This window comes from Lipotes vexillifer, unplaced genomic scaffold, assembly GCF_000442215.2.
Source record: "Lipotes vexillifer unplaced genomic scaffold, Lipotes_vexillifer_v1.1 scaffold65, whole genome shotgun sequence".
Classification (NCBI taxonomy): domain Eukaryota; kingdom Metazoa; phylum Chordata; class Mammalia; order Artiodactyla; family Lipotidae; genus Lipotes; species Lipotes vexillifer.
The window spans coordinates 651,990-656,228 of record NW_006796728.1 but is presented as its reverse complement, the minus strand read 5'-3'; the positions used below and the strand labels follow the sequence as shown (position 1 = coordinate 656,228).

At 38.1% G+C, this 4,239-nt stretch overlaps 1 pseudogene; it reads left to right on the top strand.

The window, feature by feature from the left end:
* The first annotated feature begins 3,067 nt into the window (after nt 1–3,067).
* On the top strand, nt 3,068–3,960 carry LOC103071082 (transcription elongation factor A protein 1 pseudogene; annotated as a pseudogene).
* The last annotated feature ends 279 nt before the right edge of the window (nt 3,961–4,239 follow it).

Genomic DNA, 4,239 nt, shown 5'->3' with positions numbered 1-4,239 from the left:
GGTAACAGCAGCAGGTACCATGAGTATTTTATACCTTTTTGTACAATTTACAAAAGCTTGTTCTGGGAACAAGCTTTGGTTTGGTCTCATACATATCACTTAAAATTTAGAGTGGAAGGATGGTGTTTGTGTCTAATTTCATGGTTTGATGGATCAACAATTCCCACTTGGGGTACCCATTTGGTGTCCCTAAGTCACATGTTTAGTCCTTCCAAGAGCCTAGGAACAAACTGAGAACGGGTTTTCCAATAAAAAATAGTTTTTTATAGTAGTGAGCTTTGCACAAATGTAGAATTCTAGGTGTTTGAACTGGATTCTCATTTTGGGAGCTTGAGAGAGGCTAACAGAACATCCCTATCAGCAACAAACATGTCTGGAAAATATTGGGTCATTATATTGCTTAACACATGTGGTAGAATAACTAGCACTCAAGCTGAAACAAATGAAAAAGTACCTTTTCCTTCTTAATACACCTTTAAAGCTGACAGCCTTACATGTTATTCCAAATGTGATATATATTGCCATCAAAATCCAAAAAGAGCCTCTTTTTCATGGTGGGCAGTGCAAGATTCATCAACTTGTCTCTCACTCTAGAAGTAATATTGCAACATACTTCAAACCACTGGAGCCTTGGCAACTTAATGTGTCAAGCTGCCATAGTTTCCTGAGGATTATCTCTGATCCTCTGTCAGATATGTATTTTAGTAGGGCAGTTAAAAGTGTTTCCTATTTCCTACTCTCTAGGAATTAGCATAATCTCATCAATGAAATGGACTTGCATAATTTTCTGTGGAATATCATGATAATCAAGATCCCTTTGGACTGTATTATCACAGGAAGCAGACCTGACATACCGTTGAGGCAAATATACCAAGGCATACTGTTGTCCTTTCTACACAGAAACAAACGACTTCTGACTTCTTTGCTAATAGCGATAAGGAAAAAAATAGACAACTGAATTCCAGATTCATTAATTCTGCTCTTATTGGCTATGGTAAATATACTACCTTCATAATTGCAGGTGAAATTAGCATCACCTAATGAAGATGTCTTGATGCTAGATTATCAAATAGATTATCAATAAAAAGGCTCTCTCCACAACTTACCTGTTTTTCATGCTAGCAAAATCATGTTGAATAGGTATTGATCACTCCCGCAATTTTCAAAACTTTCCTCATAGTACTAAACTCTGCAATCATCTCCATGAATGTAGAATTGCTTTTGTTTATTATCTTGGTTGAGGGAGGCATTTCTTTGTGTTTTTATTTGTCCCTTCCTGCCATTTCTGTGGTCAGGGAATAGATGCAGGAATTCCACCAGTTACCGAGTATGTTGATTATATATTCTGTGAAAGGAGAATAACCATCAGATAAATCTGTGGTTCAGGAATAGACGAAGGGGCAAATTTAAGTCAACACTCCCTTTGAAAGCTGAGTTCAGTAAGTTCTCCTTTAATGGGCCATAGTCATTTTTCAGGGTACCATGAATTATAGTCAGTCAAAAACAGTATCTCAAAAACAAACAAAGAAACAAACAAAACAAAAACCCTCTCAGAAATTTCAGGGATTTCTTGTTTCTGTACAAAGTTACTCCAGTAGCTGTTTCAAAGTTCCTCTGGAATAATCCTGGAGTAATATTCATGGTATTCTACTGTGGCTGAGATGTAGAATCCTTCCTTGAAATAACTGTGGACTGTCTATAAATTGTCATATGTCTGGAAACTGAGCAAAAGGCTATAAAGAGTTTTCTGCTAGGCTAACCTAGAACTTTTTTGCCTAAATATGACAAATTACATGAGTATTCTGCTGTCTGAGTATCAGTGAGATACACCAAATATCCCTGCTTCTCTCTAACTAAACTTTTTTATTTTGGGATAAACGTAGGTTCACATGTAGTTGTAATAAATAATACACAGAACCTTTGTGTCTACATTTTACCCAAATTGTAACCACAAAGCCCCTTCATATTGTCCTCTTATAGCCTCACCCACTTCTCTCCTCATTCACCTTCTTCTTAATTTTGTCATTTCAAGGGTGTTATATAAATGATCCCATATGGGATGTAACTTGTATTAATAGCTTCTGGGAATTAGCTTTTTTACTCTGTATAAGACTCGAGATTCCTTTAGGTTGGTGGTTGTGTCAATAATCAGTTCCTTTTATACTGTTGAGTAGAATGCCATAGTATGGATGCCCCATAGTTTTTTAACCTTTTATCAGTTGAAGGATATTGGTTTGTTTCCAATTTTTGACTATTATAAATAAAGCTTTTATAAACATTAGTGCACAAGTTTCTGTGTGAACATGTCTTTCTTGATTCCTGCACCTATGTAAAAAGTCTTGGAATCAGGAAAACTTATTTCTCTCACTTAATTCTTCTTTCTGAAAGTTGTTTTAGCTATTTTAGTTCCTTTGATTTTCCATATAAATTTTAGAAAGAAATATTGTAGATATTTTTTAAATGCCATAGAGCACTTACCTCACAATGCAGCAGCTTCTTTTTTCCTTAAGCTTTCCCCTGGTTCCTGTACTTTCTGACTAGATTACAGTCTGCAAAAGTTGATTCTGAGAATTTTGGCTAGCGTTTTGGTTGTGTCTGTGGAGGGACAGAGCCTTAGAGTTTCAGACTCCACCATTTTTAGCGACGTCAATCCAGTGCTCACTTTTATATTCTAATTTCGGCTATCATAGTGAGTGTTTTGATCTGCACAGTCATTATTTCCTTTGTTTTTACTCTATTATCATATGAACACTTTTTCTTTTTTTTAATTATACTTCATATATTTACTGTTACTACTCACTACGGGAAGTAAAATAGAAGATGATTACAATGGAAAATCTTATTCTTGCCTCAGAAGGCAGGAAAGAATGGTAATAGGCATCATATAAACAGAATCTATAATTTAAAATAAGATAAATTGAAACTAAAATGCTCTTGGTGGAGTGAGGAAGAGCCTCGGTCAGGCCTGCTGAGGGCCCTCGCCGACGCCTGGGCTCACCCGCTGCCCCGCCAGCTCCGCTCGCTTCCCGTCCCCCATGGCCCGGCGCGGGGCAGGGCTGCCGGAGCCATGGAGGACGAGGTGATCCGCATTGCCAAGAAGATGGACAAGATGGTGCAGAATAAGAACGTGGCTGGAGCACTGGATTTACTGAAGGAGCTTAAGAATATTCCCATGACCTTGGAATTATTACAGTCCACAAGAATCAGAATGTCAGTGAATGCTATTTGCAAGCAGAGCACAGATGAAGTTACATCTTTAGCAAAGTCCCCCATCAAATCCTGGAAAAAGTTATTAGATGGACCATCAACAGATAAAGACTCTGAAGAAAAGAAAAAAGATACTGCAGTTACATCACAGAATAGCCCTGAAGCAAGAGAAGAAAGTAGCTCCAGTAGCAACATAAGCAGCAGAAAGGATGAGACAAATACCCGAGACATTTAGTTTCATCTTTTCCTCGGGCACCAAGCGCTTCTGATTCTGTGCGGTTAAAGTGTAGGGAGATGCTCGCTGCGGCTCTCCGAACGGGAGATGACTACATCGCTATTGGAGCTGATGAAGAATTAGGATCTCAAATCGAGGAAGCTATCTATCAAGAAATAAGGAATACCGACATGAAATACAAAAATAGAGTACGAAGTAGGATATCAAATCTTAAGGATGCTAAGAATCCAAATTTAAGGAAAAACGTGCTGTGTGGGAATATTTCTCCTGACTTATTTGCTAGAATGATGGCAGAGGAGATGGCCAGCGATGAGCTCAAAGAGATGCGGAAAAACTTGACCAAAGAATCCATCAGAGAGCATCAGATGGCCCAGACAGGTGGAACCCAGAAGGAATTGTTCACATGTGGCAAATGCAAGAAGTACTGCACTTACACACAGGTCCAAACGCGGAGTGCTGATGAACCGATGACAACGTTTGTTGTCTGCAACGAGTGTGGAAACGGGTGGAAGTTCTGATGAGTTGGAAGAATTGGCAAAACACCTGGACCATTAAGAAAATGGATTTTGTAGTTAGCTTTAAGACTAGGTCAACCAACTAGTTTTACTGCAAATCAGATTTTTAAAGTAACATATATCCCTTGGGTTAGTCTCTGTTTTTGACATAGGATCCCTTCCTTAAATGCCTTCTGTAGTTTCAGAGCAGTAAGGAGACCACATGATAATTGTTTGGTATCTGTTTCAAAACTTTTTTTTCCCCATTTTTATAAGTAAGTTGATATTAAACTTTTGGCAGTT